This window comes from Culex quinquefasciatus, chromosome 3, assembly GCF_015732765.1.
Source record: "Culex quinquefasciatus strain JHB chromosome 3, VPISU_Cqui_1.0_pri_paternal, whole genome shotgun sequence".
In the NCBI taxonomy this organism is placed as follows: domain Eukaryota; kingdom Metazoa; phylum Arthropoda; class Insecta; order Diptera; family Culicidae; genus Culex; species Culex quinquefasciatus.
The window spans coordinates 65,716,235-65,734,999 of NC_051863.1; the positions used below are offsets into that span (position 1 = coordinate 65,716,235).

General features: G+C 34.9%; 2 protein-coding genes across 4 annotated transcripts in view; both read right to left on the minus strand.

The window, feature by feature from the left end:
- LOC6032557 overlaps window positions 1-15,506 on the minus strand; it is a 35,104-nt gene extending 19,598 nt beyond the window's left edge. For 2 of the 3 annotated variants that reach the window (XR_005278351.1, XM_038261861.1), the window contains exons 1-2: window positions 15,281-15,506; window positions 11,610-11,990 (exon numbers count right to left, since the gene is read on the minus strand). The gene's annotated coding sequence lies outside the window, so the exon portion shown is untranslated. The remainder of the gene's footprint in view (window positions 1-11,609; window positions 11,991-15,280) is intronic. The other variant, XM_038261862.1, reaches the window with a different exon arrangement.
- LOC6032562 (protein tincar) overlaps window positions 1-18,765 on the minus strand; it is a 283,715-nt gene that overhangs the window by 187,431 nt on the left and 77,519 nt on the right. The gene's annotated exons all lie outside the window — the stretch shown is intronic.

The following is an 18,765-nucleotide window of genomic DNA, read 5'->3' on the forward strand; positions in this document are numbered from 1 at the left end:
TTGTTTAAAAATCGTTGAATTTGCGTAACCAATCGTGGAGCAATTGATTTTAAAAATAGTATTTTTTTAATGTATACCTATCGACTCAGAATCAAATTCTGAGCAAATGTCTGTGCGTGTGTATGTTTGTAAGTCCATGCACCGAAAAAAATGCACTCGATTATCTCCGGACTGGCTTAACCGATTTGGGCCGTTCTGGTCTCATTCGATCCGTCTTAGGGTCTCACAAGACCTATATTAACTATTATGAAGTTTTGTTATGTATTTCAAAAGTTATGCTAAAAAAACGATTCTGGCTAAAGTTTGAAATATTGTAAAAAGGGTGGTTTTTGTGAGAAAACCCGTCTAATCATACATTTTTAGAAAGTTATTTGAAAGACCTTTCTAATGAGCCCAAAAGATTGAAGATCTGAGAACCCTATCAAAAGTTATGAGCACCTAAGGGTCATTTGTACACATTTCAGAGGCCGGATCTCAAATATTTTGATGAAAAAGTTGTTCGGATCTATCCGGAGATCTGGCTCCCGGGATTTTATTGATTTGAAGCTCCCGGGAAAAATGATCAGGTATATTTTTTTACTGCCTTAAGGCTTAAAATTTTTTAAAGTAATATAACTATTGAAAGTGAACAATTTTCATGAAACAGCCCCGTAGGTGTTGTTCTAATATTAAGTCCAATGATTTTTGGGATTCTAGACCCCATACTCCATGTAGATATGTTGTAAGAAGTAAAATTTAGATAAAATTTGTAGGTTTGACATTCTTACTACAGAAACAAATATGTACATAATTGTGAGGAAGGTACCAACCACCATCGGTGGATTAAGTAACGTTTTTGTAACATAATAGGCTTTTTCACAAAAATTAAGAAGGAAAAACAAACTTGGGCTTACCATCAAATTTTAGTTTTTAACTTAAAAATAAAACAAAAATCATAAAATTGGAGTGCTTTTTTCTTTCAGTGTATTTTTTTCAACTAGCCCGTCTTATTTCCTACGTCTTCGATATACAGCAATATTTAAATAATGAAATAAATACAAAAATATTTAAAACACTTATGCCCTTCTCAAATGTTATTATCGAGTGAAACTGGCTCCATAAACACAAAATTAGCTTATATAAACGTAAGATAACATGTCTACAAAGTTTCATTGAAATCGAAGTGGGTTGAGAAAAAAATACCTAAAAATTTCCTGTTTTGGGCTGGAATTGCTCGATATCGTCTTTGATGAGAATTAAAAAAAAAGAATCCTTTAACAATTTCAAAATTTTGTACATTCCAAAATTCAGGTCAATCTTTAAATTTTTAATTTGAGAGAAAGAATCTGTCCCGAAATTTAGCCTTGACAGTAGACAGTGTAATCTAATTAGTTTAAAACCAATTGTACATGAGTTAACAATGAAAGATGATGGAACAATAGTTCAAGATTTTTTAATTCAATGACTAAAACATTAACCTAATTATAGTTTATCAAACAAAGTCCACAAATATACCACAAATCTCTATTCAAAATCACAATCTAGACAAATATGATGATAAACTTGTTTTGACTCTTCTTAAAAAAAATATTTTAGCCCGCTCTATCTATCAGTTAACAATTATCTTCTTTAAAAAAACATAAAAAATAAAAAGTATAGGTCATACTATTATGTCCAAAGCTTTGATTTTTTAGTCTGTCAATTTTGGAAGAACTGAATTTTCTAAATTTGTCATTTGACTATTAAAAGACGCGTTATTTTTTATGGATTATCACTACATTCGTGTGAAAAAATACACAAAAACGTTACTTAATCCACCTTTAGGTGGTTGGTGCCTTTCTAACATTGATAAAGTCAATATATTCAGTGAAAATATCAACATTCCCCCTTAACATGTTTAACAAATCAACTTCATCACTCATTTCTTTTGATAGGGTTCGCAGACCTTCAATATTTCTGGCTCATCGGCAAAATCTGTTAAAAAACGTATCCAACGATAGTTCGCATGGAAGATTCAGACAAAATTTCTATCACAATATCTGAAATCCGTCCTCCAAAGAGTGTATTAATAACACTTAAGTGCTAATAACTTTTGATAGGGTTGTCAGAACTTCAATGTTTTGGGCTCATTGAAAAGTTCTTTCGGTTATTTAACTAACGATGGGTTGATATGGCATGATAGACCCGGAAATCATTTTATTGAAATATTTGAAATCCGGCCTCCAAAAAGTGTATAAATAACACTTAAGTGCTAATAACTTTTGATAAGGTTGTCAGATCTTCAATGCTTTTGGCCCGTTGGAAAAGTATTTCTAATACCTTTCTGAAAATGTATGGGTAATTCTCTACCAACTCACACGAAACCGGAAAAAGTTGCCCCGACCCCTCTTCGATTTGCGTGAAACTTTGTCCTAAGGGGTAACTTTTGTCCCTGATCACGAATCCGAGGTCCGTTTTTTGATATCTCGTGACGGAGGGGCGGTACGACCCCTTCCATTTTTGAACATGCGAAAAAAGAGGTGTTTTTCAATAATTTGCAGCCTGAAACGGTGATGAGATAGAAATTTGGCATCAAAGGGACTTGTAAAATTAGACGCCCGATTTGATGACGTACTCAGAATTCCGAAAAAACGTATTTTTCATCGAAAAAAACAATAAAAAAGTTTTAAAAATTCTCCCATTTTCCGTTACTCGACTGTAAAAAATTTTGGAACATGTCATTTTATGGGAAATTTAATGTACTTTTCGAATCTACATTGTCCCAGAAGGGTCATTTTTTCATTTAGAACAAAATTTTTCATTTTAAAATTTCGTGTTTTTTCTAACTTTGCAGGGTTATTTTTTAGAGTGTAACAATGTTCTGCAAAGTTGTAGAGCAGACAATTACAAAAATTTTGATATATAGACATAAGAGGTTTGCTTATAAACATCACAAGTTATCGCGATTTTACGAAAAAAAGTTTTGAAAAAGTTACTTTTTGCGTTTCTCTTTGTTTCGTCGTCCGTGTCTGTCGCGGGTGACCATGAACGGCCATGATCGATGACGACCAACTTTTTAAAACTTTTTTCGTAAAATCGTGATAACTTGTGATGTTTATAAGCAAACCCCTATGTATGTATATCAAAATTTTTGTAATTGTCTGCTCTACAACTTTGTAGAACATTGTTACACTCTAAAAATAACCCTGCAAAGTTAGAAAAACACGAAATTTTAAAATGAAAAATTTTGTTCTAAATGAAAAATGACCCTTCTGGGACAATGTAGATTCGAAAAGTACATTAAATTTCCCATAAAATGACATGTTCCAAAATTTTACAGTCGAGTAACGGAAAATGGGAGAATTTTAAAACTTTTTAGTGTTTTTTCGATGAAAAATACGTTTTTTCGGAATTCTGATTACGCCATCAAATTGGGCGTCTAATTTTACATAAAAGTCCCTTTGACACCAAATTTCTATCTCATCACCGTTTCAGGCTGCAAATTATTGAAAAACACCTCTTTTTCGCATGTGCAAAAATGGAAGGGTCGTACCGCCCTCCGTCACGAGATATCAAAAAACGGACCTCGGATTCGTGATCAGGGACAAAAGTTACCCCTTAGGACAAAGTTTTACGCAAATCGAAGAGGGGTCGGGGCAACTGCTGTGTGAGTTGGCGGAGAATTACCCGTATAACATGATAGGTTTTCTTGCAAAAAACACCCTTTTTACAATCTTCCGGGCATACGCCAAAATTATTTTTTTAGCATAACTTTTGAAGTACTTAACTAAACTTGCTGATTTTAAATAGAGACCTATGGGACTCCAAGACGGATCGAAGTAGACTAATACGGTCAAAATCCGTTCATCCAGTCCGGAGATAATCGAGTGACAATTTTTTTGTTCACCCACCTACACACATCCACACAGACATTTGCTTAGAACATGATTCTGAGTCGATATGTATACGTAAAGGTGGGTCTACGAGGTCAAATCAATAAGTTCATTTTTCGAGTGATTTTATATCCTTTCCTCAGTAAGGTGAGGAAGGCAAAAATACAAAAAAAAATCAAAATAACGTAATTTAAATTGACATGTTCCAAAATGGCAGAGTTTAAAAAAAAAATTAAGTGTTTTTTCGATGAAAATACGTTTTTTTCGGAATTCAGAGTACGCCATCAAATTGAGCGTCCAATTTTACATAAATGTTCCTTTGACACCAAATTTCTATCTCATCACCGTTTCAGGCTGCAAATTATTGAAAAACACCTCTTTTTCGCATGTTTAAAAATGGAAGGGGTCGTACCGCCCCTCCGTCACGAGATATTAAAAAAACGGACCTCGGATTCGTGATCAGGGACAAAAGTTACTTAGTTAATTTTATATACTAAACTGGATGTGCAATGTGCATTCTGATTGAAGTTAGATTTTTTTAAATATCTCAATCTTCACCAAAACCACGTATGTTTGGGTGGCCCCAAACCTCCCATGATCCTTCCCGACAGCTCAGCAGAAAGTGTGCGTACGTTTGTGTTCCATGAAAAATAACTTCCAAAAGTGCCTCCAGGCTGTGTGCACACACACACACGCGCGCGCAAAAAAGCTACTTAATATTAATGGCATGATTGCATAATGCGACAGTTTTAGAGTTTTCCCGAGCAGCAGCAGCATCCTTGTGGGCTGAGATCGCGTTGTCTGGGAAAAGCAACCTCGAGAAGCCTCGAGCAAGAGTCGGAAAACGAGGGGAAAAAACAAAACTTCATATTTTATCGCTCCTGACAGCGAAAGTCTGGGCGCTTTCTGGTGCTCGTGCTCTGACGGCGATGCAGTTGCCGTCACTGGTGTGGTATATTGTCGCAGATATCCAAAAATCTTAGACAATTTTTCGCAATTTTAAACACAATTTTACAATGAATAAAATAAAACCAAATTTAGGGTAAATCAGCTCAAAACACAGCAAACTAGATGAAACAAGACAGCACAACGTCTACAATTTGCAGCTGCGACTCCTTCTTTTCATCGATGGGTGGGTGGAAAACTCCATTTTTTGCTATAGTGGGAAAGTTTCGCCACCAATCCCCAATGCAACGTGGGGAACAGAATAAATTTATGGTGTCGCGACTTTTGCGACCTTATTAGGAGCGAGAGGGTGTTGTTGCTGCACAAAAATTTCGCGATCTGTCGCGGAGTTGGTTCCGGATTGGCGTTGAAAAGTGCCACCAAATTCGCTCTGTGGCGGGGTCAATTTGGGCGTGACTTGTGACACATGGCAGGTGATTGCCTCGGGTGAGCAGTGGAAGTGATACCAGAATATTTTATGATTTGCAGAATTTAGTGCAGTCTTACTGTATTTTTCAATCTTTTATAAATGTTTTTGTTATATTTTTTTCTTAAAACATATTATTTGTAAAAAAAACGAAAAATACACACCTTGAAAAAACAAAACCTAGAGCACGCAATGTAAACAAGACCTATCACGTTTTGTGTTGGCCTGATGATTCTTTGTCCCGAAGTTTGGTTGAATTTGCTTGCCGGAGTGTCGAGTTATAATCAGAAATGAAAACAGTAAACGTGCATGCAAGAGTGAAAAAATCGTCCTCCGACTGAAAACCCTTTTGGAAATTTGTTGCATTAGCAGAGTGTGTCAAGATGGCACGATCAGATTGAAACACATTTTTAGATAAAGCGTGACAACATTACAAAAGATTTTCACGTTTTTTTGTCGAATTTTTCAGGATTGAAATCGATTGAGTTTTGAGGATCTGTGTAGATTGTAAATCAATGAATGTTGAATGTTGCATAAAAAAGCGTCCTTAACAAAATTGTTTTTCGCTATTTTGCAGATGCCACGAAATCCGTAAAAGTTGGTAAATATAGTGAAATTTTAAAAAAAAGATCTCAAGTTCAAAATTATTTAGTTATTATTTTTGCTTTTCTCGCCTCCATGAGGATAGGCTATAAAATCACTCAGAAAATGAACTTCTTAATTTTACCTCTTACACCCACCTTCAAGTATACATATCGACTCGAAATCAAATTATGACCAAATGTCTGTGCGGGTGGTTGGATGTTGATTAAAATAATTGCACTTCATTATCTCGGCACTGGCAGGACCGATTTTGACCGTTTTGGGCTTATTTGAACCTTATTGGGGTCCCCTAAGTCACTATCTATAAATAATGATGTTTAGTTAAGTACCTTAAAAGTTTACTTAAAAACGATTTTGACTGAAGTCCGAAAGATTCTAAAAAGGTGGTTATTGTAAGGAAACCCGTCATGTTATACACTTTTTGAAAGGTGTTTGGATGATCTTTCCACGTCCAAAACGTTGAAGATCTGACAAACTTATCAAAAGTTATGAGCTATTGAACTAAAACATAATTTTGACAAACTTTCCAGGAAAACATAGTCATCGCTACGTTCAAATGTGTCTCATAGGAAATTACCTCAGCTTTCCAATGCTTTTAAGAGCAAAATGATTCATTTCTGAGATTTCTATTTTTTAAGTTTTTGTTCTAAATTCCTTCAATATTTATTGCAAACTTTTAAATAACAGTTTTGTAAACTTGTCAAATTCTATGTTTTACGTGTCATTTATTTATCATAATGTACAAAATAAAATATGAAACAACTTTGTAGAAGGTTGCAAATCCCTAAACATTTTGAACATAATGTTTTAACTGAGTTTTTGAATATGTGTAATTTAATCAGAAATTAAAAAACATTAAACCGAAATAAAATATGTTTTTTAAATGAATTGAAAGATAATCACATAGGTAATTGTTGTGGACATGTACGTGTCTGCTCTGATTTAGCTGATACAATCGATTTTTTTGAGATTGTTAAGGTTATTAAAAATGTACTTTAAATTACTGTTGCAAACATCAAAAGGCATATTCTCATAAGTATAAAATGAAGAAAAAAATTATAAAATGTTTTTCTGTTGAAAATGCATCTAAAAGTAAAACTCGGAATGTCAAAAACATCGTCACTTTTTTGTATTTAAACAAATATTAAATTGTAAATAATAATTAAAAAAAAAAAACAAACAGAAACTTCCATTCCAAACTAGTTTAACAAAAGTCAAAGTAATTGTAAAATGTTTTGAAAAGATATGATTTATAAAACTTCTATAATATTGATGATTCCTTGATCATTTCATACAAGAAAACTAGAAAAAAAAACAATTCATACTAATGAAAAGTATTTCTCCTTAAGCTTGTAACATTAATTTATAGTTAAATTTCGATTATAAAACATGTTTTGTATGCATGCAACTGGTTAATATTTGGTTAAAAAAATATGATATTTTTTCATAAAAATCTAATACCCTTATCAATCTCAAACTTGCAGAAAAATCGGGGCTATCAGCTAATTTCAAAATAAATCTGAGCAGACAAGTGATATTTGTACACAAAAACTATGTAATAATCTATAAATTCTGTTAGGGACCATCCATATACCTCGTGGACACTTTTTTGGGAATCTCGAACCCCCTTCGTGGACAATTGTCCATACAAAAAAAATCTTTTTTGTATGGAGCGTGGACAATCGCCATACCCCCCCCCCCCCAAAGTGTCCACGTGGTTTATGGATGGTCCCTTAATAATATATTTTACTACGTTTTCATGATTTTCATTTCTGAATAAATCCCACATAGGGGAAATATGTCCATTTTAAGCCTAATAAGCGGTCGTGTTTGAATGATGCTGGATAATCTGGATTGTTCCTTAAAATTCACTAAAACCAAGTACACCAACGAGTAGAGCAACTTTTTGTGAACTTTCTGTTTATTTTCACTTTTATTAAAAGTTATGCTATTCCTTTTACAAGCATTTAAAAAAAATATTTCAAAAATGTATTCAAATCAGTCGAGAGCATTGGGCCACGCCCATTTTTCTATTTTCAGCTTAGTTCCCTTTTTCTTCTATCGCTCTTTTGGGTCTGCTTAGTGCTGCCAAAATTGATGAAATTTTAAGCGAACACTCACTAAAAGTAGCATTCATAGCGAAAGTTTCCTGGCAGCACTTGCTCACTCCAACAGGCGCTGCACCAGCATGTTGGTGGTGTTGGTGGCCACCCATTGTTCTTTATTTGCCTTCGCTTCTCGTTCGGTTTTCTTCAGCCTTCGATTAGAATCGAAAAAAAATTGAAACGTCAAAAGACTTAGCGCGTTTGTTTTTTTGTTGGTGCTTGCTAATTATTTACTTTTTCGGGATTATTTTTCAAGTGAGTGACTAAGTAATGGTCAAAAGCACATGTTGCCGGTAGTTGGAAGCAATTTTATATCTTAAGCGCTTTGAAATCGTTAGCGCAAGTGAAAAGATATTGATGGCGACTTTCGTTAAGACGTTAACCTCTGCTTCTGGATGTGTGTGCCACCAAAATTATGAGAAATGATCTCGCAAAATAGAAATTATGATCAAAAGTGCATTAAATTTGATCTTTTTGGTCAGTAAGTGGCATAAATCTGCGTGCTTACTCGAGGCGGTGCTGTTGCTGGTAAGTTTATAGCATAAATAGTATTTTTGGAGCTTTAATCGAGCATCAAACCTCCATATGACAAAGATAGATGTTTGATTAGAAAGGGTATATTTCCCCTATTCAAAACCTCGGTTAAACTAAATTTTTAAAATGTTTAGTGTTTTGCACACGGATAGAAATTACTGTAAACAAATCCAGTAACTTTGTGTTGTTGAATTCGACAACATGGGAAGGTTTCCAAAATCGTCAACATTTTTTTCTCGATTTCGCTGCAAATGTTTTTTTTAAATCGATACATTGTTGTTCAAAATCGTAAAAAATGTTGACGATTTTGGAAACCTTCCCATGTTGTCGAATTCAACAACACAGAGTTACTGGATTTGTTTACAGTATTTCTATCCGATTGCAATGTTCTACAAAATTTCTTTTGTCTTATTTTGCACATTTTGATCAGTAAATTTCACATAATACACATAATTTTACAAGTTTCATAAACTGTTATAAAAAAGTTTCCGATAAATAATAAAAGAATTTAGAAAAAAACTTAGAAAATAGATATCTCAGGAATTTCTCGATGAATCATTCCGCTATAAGAAACATATGAAAGAAGCGATGGCTATTTTTTCTCCTAAAGGGGTTACATACATGTAAATCGGCAAAAATTTCAGAGGTTGGTTTGAGCACACACTTAAACTTTTTTTAAATCTGTTTTAAGGGCATTAAAATAAATATTTTCAACTATTATCAAAATAAATTTGCAGACATTTGGTTGTATAATTGCCGAGATATAGACATTTGAAGTTAGCAGTTTCAAAAAACGGGTGCCACGATATCTCAACACTGCTTTGACCAAATCGGCTCAAAATTTTGGTGAAGCCTCGTTAAACCGGTCCTGTGTGCATGACGAAGCCCGATTTTCAAAAAAAAAAAATATTTGAAAAAAAGATAAAAATATTTCTGTGTTTTTCATATAAAAAAAAATATATTGGCTGGGGCCATCCACAAACCACGAAGATACTTCAGGAGTAGGGGGAGGGGGGATGTGGTTAGGGCGATTGTCCACTTTCCATACAAAAAGAAATGTTTATGGATGGTTCCCTGGTACAATTGTTGTCTAACTTTTTTTTAATTTTAAGTATTTTCATGACATTTTAGAATTTTTGAAAATTTTCGAAGTACAGTACCACAAAAACTTTGTTTTAGCTGAAATTTTGTTTTTGTCAATTTTTTTTTGTAAAATAATGATTGTAAAACAACTAAACTAGCGTAAAATGCATTGAAACCCATTTAGACCTGAATTATTAATGATGGGAAAATGATCCTGAGGACCATACGAAAATTATAGACCACTTTAGAAAATTTTGATTTTTGGGTCATATATGACCCATCAGGCTTGAAAGGGTTAAAACACTTTTCTCAATCAGACGTGGAGACTATTACCAAAAGCTAAAAACGGCTTTAAATGTTTTTTTTTAGTTTTTGTTCTCTAATAATGAATAAATGATAATATCCAATAAAAAAAACTAAAAAAAAATGCAACTGATGGAGCTATTCTACAGTCATGTAGATGAATATAAATTTATTATTTATATCTTTTAAAATTTAATTTTGCCCGCTAACTCATGATAGCTTTAAATTTTACCAGTCAATTAAATAGGATATCCCTGGTTCAGGTAAAGGGGTGCGCGTAGTTAGTCGATCAGGAATTTCAAATTAAGATGGGCCAATCATTGATCAAGGCGTTTGGGTACAATCCGGGCTTCCTCGAGGCTACCCCCTGAAATCACAGATTGGCTAAAATTCAAATTTGAGCTCATTTTGTCCAGGATACCCCCTTCCTAAAATCGCTGGAAGTTTGTATGGAAAAAATCATCAAAATGTATGAAGAAAAGCAATTGTTTTACTTTTTCATCGGTGGAGGGCGTTGTAGTTATTCTACTCTTACCAATTCCTACGTATAGAACATTCATTAAATTAAAAAAAAACTATCCTGAAGACGACATATTTTTAGGAGTTTTTAATTTTTTTTGAGCCCCAAGGAAGCCCAAGACAGAGCAACAAAAACACAACAAAAAACCAATTGTTTTGACTATTCGTACCTCGCGAATTCTTTTATCTAAGCGTCCTAACTTTTAGACCAGACGTGCCAAAAGAGAGCACAAACGCGACAATGTACTAATAATGAAATCTGAAACTATCCATCGTTATTTCAGAGTTTAAACAACTTTTTTGTTGCGTCATATTATTGTTTTATTATTTGAGTTTTACTGTTTAAACAATAAAATGTTTTTCTAGTATCCCAACTTAAACATTTCGTTATATTTTTTTTCAGTTATTTGCTAAACTCGCTATACCTATAATGTCGACACCATAATTTAAGTTTCCAACCGTTTATCAAAACACGTTTCTCTTCTGGCAACGGTCAAAAGGAGGCAACATTTTTGAGATATTTTTATCTTGCCTTTGGGCGCTGTTACTGTTATACGCATTCTCTTATTTGACACCTGCATGGAAGTATATTTACATTTTCCAACAACAATTTTTCATCCAATCAGAAAAGTGATAACAAAATTCACATTAAAAGCGCCAAAAATCTTATAGGAACCCATAATTCCTAAACTCCAACAAGAACCAACGCTCTTCCAATTCGAACTCCCAACCCGGTCGGGCCCGTATAACAGTTTCGCGTCACGTACTGGTCGTCGTACCACGGCGCGCTCGCACAAAAACAGTCACGCTTTTTGCGCCACCAACATTGCCCAAAAAACTTTGCCTCCTGTACAGTGCCGAGTCGGTCGGTTCCACAAACACCAGTCCGGGCTGTGGTGTGAAAGATGAGAGTGCGAAATATGTGGTGCCCGCCTGGGACAGGGCCGGGGCCGCCTCGCCGTTGGTATCGATTCCGAAACGGAACGAGGGGCCATAAAAGCTGGTTATGTTCCCCGTTCGGAATCAACCCTCACACACTCAGACTCAGGGCGAACTTTTAATGTGTTGTTGCCCGGGGATGATAAGGATTTATGGCCCCCTCCGTTCCCACCACCTCGAGTCTATACGAGCCATTGAGTTTTAATGACCTCCCGAACCCCCGGGAAGAACCTGTTCCGTTCCGACGAAGTACGCTTTATCGCTTCTTATTTGAACCTTAAAAATCCAAAAGAAAAATACCTTCAGTAGAACAGTTGGCGCGACGTCCTGATTAGATTTGCATCTGTCACCGTCTGGGTGCAAAAAGCTGGTAAGGGGTGGCCACCCCCTTGCGCCCTCTTTTCCGGCTTGACAGTTGTCTGAGTCTGCGGTCGAAACTTCTTGCACTTGTCACTTGTCACAATCACGCACGTTCATGTCTGCATGCCACTGACAGCGAAGGAAAGTCTAGCGCAGTGTTCGCCCCCCGTTCCACACCTCAAGCTGTCACTTTTCGGTGTTGTTTTTCTTGCGGTTTCCAAAAGTTTTGCGTCACACCGCTAATGTCATTAATGTGTTTGTTGTGTTGTTCACTTTTACGACCTGCGGCCGGGGCTGCGACAGTTTTGTTCACTGGCTGCACTGTAAATTAGCAGAGAAATTTATTCATGTTTTCATCGTTATCTGGCTGGCTGTGTAGTCCGCGAGAAAAAAAGGAACTCTCTTTTATCGAATTGGTGTGTCACTGAACGCGAGCGTCCAACCCCCTTTGGTTTTGTCTGCATCTCTTTCTCTTGCTCTCTGCTCGTGAGCCGGCGATTTGTCAAAATGTACGCCGCCGAACACCTAGCAGGGTTAGGGAAGCTGCTTCATTGGGTCACTCAAAGACTAGTCAGTTATTCTAAAACTTTAGAATATTCATCAAATTTGATTGTGTTTTTCACTTTTGGCCCATTTACAACATTATGCTTAGAAGTTGAACAGCATCTAATTCCAGTGTGCCTCTAATGTTGCCATATCAGCACTTTGACATTCAATTACAGTTCATCAAAAGCGTTTTCAATTGAAACCGAGTGATAATCAGCTCAGTAGAAAGTGAGCAAGCAAGTTTCCATCAAAAGTTTTGCAAAATAAGTTGTTTAAATAGTGAATTCAGCAAATTGAATGGAATCAGAGGCGAGCGCTTAACCTATTAAACATACGAGAATTTCCCCTAGGCAGCTTATAAAAAAATAAACATCCAACTAATAATGACTTTGAACAGTCACATGAATGATTTTTCTGTTACATTCTTATTAGGATTCCACATAAACTGTTACGTGAATTGCAGGCACGGGGTACAAACTGTTAAAGTAAATTTTGAAAGAAACCTATGAGATATGAATTTCTTATGCAGATGAGACCTTTTGAAAATGAGCAGTTTTCTACGAAATCGGTTTGGTGATTTTTAATTTCACTTTTTGTCACTAAAACTTGATTTGCAAAAAAAAACACTATTTTTAATTTTTTTTATTTTTTGATATGTTTTAGAGGACATAAAATGCCAACTTTTTTGAAATTTCCAGAATGGGCAAAAAATCTTTGACCTAGTTATGATTTTTTGAATCAATACAGATTTTTTCAAAAAATCGAAAAATTGGTCGCAAAATTTTTTCAACTTCATTTTTCGATGTAAAATGGAATTTGCAATCAAAAAGTATTTTAGTGAATTTTAGATAAAGTGCACCGTTTTCAAGTTATAGCCATTTTTAGGTAACTTTTTTGAAAATAGTCGCAGTTTTTCATTTTTTTAAATTGGTGCCCATGTTTGCCCACCTTTGAAAACAATATTTTTGAAAAGCTGAGAAAATTCTCTATATTTTGCTTCTTCGGACTTTGTTGATACGACCCTTAGTTGCTGAGATATAGCCATGCAAAGGTTAAAAAACAGAAAAATTGATGTTTTCTAAGTCTCACCCAAACAACCCACCATTTTCTAATGTCGATATCTCAGCAACTATAGGTCCGATTTACAATGTTAAAATATGAAACATTCGTGAAATTTTCCGATCTTTTCGAAAAAAAATACTTTCAAAAAATTAAAATCAAGACTAACATTTCAAATGGGCGTAATATTGAATGTCCGTATCAATGTTTACAACTTTGCCGAAGACACCAAATTAATAAAAAAAATCCTTCAAAAGATACAGAGTTTTGAATTTTCATACATCATTTTTGTATGGACAGCTGCCAAATTTGTATGGAAAATTATATGGACAAACTAATGATGCATAATTTCTTCTTTGGGCAAACCGAAGGCATCAAAAAAGTTTCAGCCGGTTTAAAAAATACAAAAAAAAATCGAATGACCAAAATCTGAGAGAACTGCTCAGATTATTTATTTTTACAATGCCAACAATGGCAAAAATGTCAATTTCAAAAGAAATACGTAAAATCATTGAAGATCGATTTTTGGAAAACAATTTTTAACTCTTTTCAAATTTTTATTGCGTTGTAGGTAAATTTGGAATATTTTCTATTCATGATACAAAATTTGATTTTGTTGCAAGAAAATTTATCATTTTTTATGAAAAATCACTTGATATTTTTTTTTAAGCTTAACTTTTAATTTACTCAACCTAAAATTTAAATAAATTTTATGAAAAAGTTAATGAACGTAGTTAAACAAACATTTAATTGTATTTTTTTCAAATGCAACACCAAAAGTAACCTCAATACGGTCAATGCGATGTAATCTATTGCACCACTGATTTTTTTTTAGGAAAAACGTACATGAACATTGTGTTGCATGACCCAGTCCATGCATCAAAAATCTAAAACTTTAGATAAGTCGTCCCGATTTAATAATATTAGAAAAATAAATTTAAATCCTACAATTGTCACTTCAGTTTTTGGTATTTGTCAAGTTCATCCTCAAAATTTGTTGATCATTTGATTTATTTTGTTGATTATTTTCTTTTCACACAAATCTGAGAATTTTTAAGTCTCTGGCGTTTGTTGTGGGTTCATTTAAATCTGGATTACTGAAACATTTTCAATTGACAAATAAACATTTATTCTGTCTTCATGATATGTTGAAAAAGAAGATAAAAAGTATTCAAAACTTCAATTTAAACAAAACCCTATCTTTTCTTTCCAAGCTATTCTCACTGCACGATTCCAATACTCATTCTTCTTTTCCATCCCTCCCAACCGTACCGCAGAAAAGGTCTTCAATTTTCGTTCCCTTTTATAAACATACACTTGACGGTGGGGGGAGAGGTGAGGGCGCCGAGCGCCGCATTTGAAATTTGCAACTATGCCGGCATCCGGATGATGCACTTTTTCAAACTGTCCTAATTCCGGCCCTCCGATTTCTGGCTCCAAATTCACATCACAGATTCCCGAAGCTCCGTAGCGTCACCTTGCTTCATGAGGGGATGATTAATGGATGCCCGACCATATTGGAATGGCGTTGAAAATGGCAGCTCCGTTTTCGCCATGCGAAAAATTTTGCGAAATTTTTGCAGAGTATTTCGATGTCGGTTTGACGTTTGTGGCCGGGGTTGATGTTTGTAGATGAGGCGTTTGACTGCAGTTGATATGACTCTGGAAGGTTGACTTTTGCCGGAAGGTTGGCCGGGTGACGACTGCCAGTCGACGACTTTCGGCAGACATTGCAGACATGTCTTCCAGGGGCAGATGGAAGATAATGCTGGAAATCTGCTTGTAAAGTTCCGATTTTGACAGTTTCCAGCAGTTGTTTGTACCAAATTGTAGCGATTGCCAGCAGGTTCTTGCGGAAAACACCCAAATCCGCCGTTTCAGTGTACTTTTTCCACAGTTTTCGATAAAAGAGAGCACTTGTCCTCCATAATTATAAGAAATTTATTCATAGCCAGAAAATCGATGAACTCCCGGAGCAAGGTCCACTTCGAATCCATAATTCTTACACTTTTAAGCATTTTTCCATGTTTTCACGCACAAATAACAGCCCAAAACACGCTTTAGCAACACTTTAGCTAGCTTTTCCACCGAAATCACCACCAATTCACGCGAAATTCGCCGTCCAAGTGCTGAATCACAAAATTTTTCCAACAGTCTCGTCCCGCACGACAGTATTCGAGAAGAGACGTCAAAACTGTACTACACGACCCGCTCGAACTAGCACACTGGCAAGAAGGAGTCTCCGCGCCGCAGCTCACGGGAACTGTTGTGGTGAGCTGGTGTTTGTGACAGCTATGGCGAGCGCAGTGTGGCAGAACACCAGGTCCAAGATGGCGCCGAACCCGCAGAGCAAACTATTCGAAAGCTGTGCGAAAAATCGATTGAGGTTGTGCGTTGTGCGGACCCTGCGCGGTGAGGCGTTTTTGGCGATGGCGCCAGCAACTGTCAGATTGGGAGTTCTCCAGAGGATGGAAGAGTGGTATTTTTTTAAATGGGTTGTAAAAATTTATTTTAACGATGGGTAGAGTTTAATTTTTTGCACAATAACAGGGTGGAGTATTTTGTTGGCTAGCAGAATGGGCACGGAGTGTTGTATAACAATAAAAAGTGTGTTATACAATCAGTTTTAAACATCTACCATCCTGGTGAATGTACAACGGTTTTAGGGAGCACGTTGGAGAACAAAAACATATCTTTGACGTTTAATTTTTCCGGAAATGTAAATTAATAGTCAAATTAATATGAAAACAAAATGAGCAGAAATCGAGTACAGTTGCTGTGATTTTTTTCAAAGTGAAGCAATGAAGAAAATAATTTTGGAAAGTTGATAATTTAATGGCTGAATATTACCTTTTTTTTGTACTGTTTAGATTAATCTGTAAAAATGTGAAAATTGACAAAAACTGAAAAAAACATCAGGTATTGATGAAATTTCAGTTTTATATTTCTGTTGAATTTCATTTCTTGACACATTACTTTGGGTAAAATTACATAAAAAAGTAATGTTAAACAAAATTTCAATCAATGTTTTACCTCCAAAAATTTAACTTTATTACCTGTGTGCCTTACTGGTCGAGAACAAAATGAATTTTATGTAATATAATCTAGAAAAGGTTTGGTTTTGGAAGGATAAAGAATTCGAGCAATTCTCTATGAAATCGGTCGATTTCCATTTTTTGTATTTTTTATTTGACTCTTACTTTTTAGGGGAAGCCATTTTTGTCATTGGTTCATCTATACAAGTCTCCATACAAAAATTGTGCGTACACATTCGAGAATCTGTAACTTTTGAAGAAATTCTCTGATCGAATTGGTCCTTTCAGCAAAGGTGTAGTTATTGATGAGAACTATTCAGATAAGATACGTACTCGATTTGTTTTGTCGATTTTTATTTTTCATAAAGAAAAACCAATCCCAAAATCTGTAATTTTTAAATGTCGATTTTTTAATATGTTTCAGTTGACAAAATCCACAACTTTTGGTCAAAATATGCTGGATCAAAAACAACTGTCTAACTATTATTCAACAGTCGACAAGTTATGAGTGCTACTTGGGATTGCATGCTTGACCCTTTTGAAATTTTTTCTCTTGATTCTATATCGATCAACAAATTTTACACATCATCGCCGTCGTGCTAGCTTGTCGTACGTGCATTTTGAGCCAAATTCAGTTAAGAACGACATTTTGTACAGCTCACAATGCCTCACCTTTTGACTTTCACAGATCCTCAAAATTCGATTTCAATCCTGAGATTTTCAACAAAACCCGAAAAAACTCCGTGCATATGAAAGTAGTTTCAATCTTGTCGTGCTATCTTGTCACTCTCTGAAAATTGATGTAAGTGCGATGGCCAAAGGGATTTCAGGTCAGAACGCGTTTGACGCACGTACGAGTTAGACTACCGTAGACATTTGTAATTATAACTCGGGACTCGAGCAACCAACTTAAACTTCGGGACAGTGCACATGATGGTCAGCCAAACAAAACGTGTTTGTTATTGTTTACATTGCGTGGTCTCGTTTATGTTTATTCAAGGTCAAACCTTAAAACGCGTTTTTCTCGGAACGTCGAAATGGCGGGTGCGACAAGATAGCACGACGACGTCGACATGTTAAAAAATCATTGAAAATTGGACCATTAGTTTCTGAGACATTGGGATTAGAAATATGGTAATGGAAATGAGACTTAAAAATACTTCAATTGTCTTGTTTTTTTTCTTTTATTCGCTGTATTTCAGCAACGATAGGTCCATTCTTCAATGTCTTTTAGGCAAATTTATTGGAAATTTTCTGAACTTTCTTTAAAAAAATATGTTCAAGAATAGACAATAATGGACACTATTTCAGAAAATTGAAAAACGAGATTTTTAAGTACAATTAAATTTTAAGTGACAATATCTTGAAAACTTGATTTAACATAAAGTGATGTCTATTTTTTTACAAAAAGCATTTTTTTCAATAAATCAAAATTCGGTGGCAAAACTGTTGTCTTTTCTATGGCTCAAAAGTTGTGTTTTTTTGTCTCTAACGCATATCAAAGTTACAATCATTAAAACATACGGATTTTGGGATATTGATTTTTTGTGAAAAAAAAGTAAATTTAAAAACCGGCAACAAAAAAAACTTTTACCTTTTTCTTCTGAATAGTCCTCATCAATACTTACAATTTTGCTGAAAACACCAAATAGATCAGAAAGTTCTTTGAAAATTACAGATTTTCGAATATGTACGTTTCATTTTTGTGTGAACAACTGCCAACATTTTATGGAGACATGAATGGGTGATCCAATCACACAAAATGGCCATTGGTCATAAAGAAGGCCCCGCACAAAGTTTGAGCCAAACACAAAAAATGCAAGAATTGCTCTTCTTTTTTTTTAGCTTTGATAATTATGTAATGCTTTTCAATATATTTTTATAAACAACGAACATCGTTAAGTTTACTTTTCTGCTTTGCTCTTCAGCATTTACAATGAGTATTAAAATTAATTAAACATGCTTTACTTACCGTATTGATTTACTGATGTAACTGTCACTGCTTTCAACAATGATTTGTTTTGTTCACAGAAAAATATAAGCAGACTATTTTGTTGTTCTTACAATATCATATCATGATTTGGCACTCAAATTAATGTTTGACTGTCGAATTGACTGAGCACTAGGGTGTCCAGAAAAATAATGACCCACTGCTCCACAAGCGGAAAACGGTTTATTGGGTTATTTTAAGCATCTTAGCCAATTTTGAGCGAAATTGGTTGAGATTAACCCATTGATACCCGAACCTGAAGTTGGTATAAAAAAGTTTTTCATACAAAAATGACTATTTTTAATCCCTTACAATTTTTTAGGATCCAGTTTTGCAGCTTTGGTGTGTTCTACAAAGTTTAATTTTCAATGAGAATCTCACTTTTGGGAATATTTGGATGGAAGTAGCGCACCCTGCCAAACCTGAAGGAAATCGGGTTTCTCATAAACTTTTCGATTTTTCCCAA